We start from the raw sequence: 232 nt of genomic DNA on the forward strand, positions 1-232 counted from the left end.
AGGCGGGGGCAGGACTGCAGGCACCCGGCGCCGCCCCGCTCCTCCCCCCAGCGCCTAGAACACGTGTTGAGCAGGGCCAAGCGAGACCCCGGCGGCGCTGCGGGCTCTGCTAGCTCGTGGGCTGCGCTACTCGTGAGGTGGCTGAGAAGCTGTAGAGCCCCGCCTCCCCTCCCCAGCGCTCGGGCCGGGCTGCCACAGCCGCGTCTACGCGCGAGCCGGGCCGGGCGCTGGA

Source organism: Alligator sinensis, unplaced genomic scaffold, assembly GCF_000455745.1.
Source record: "Alligator sinensis unplaced genomic scaffold, ASM45574v1 scaffold1277_2, whole genome shotgun sequence".
Taxonomy (NCBI): domain Eukaryota; kingdom Metazoa; phylum Chordata; order Crocodylia; family Alligatoridae; genus Alligator; species Alligator sinensis.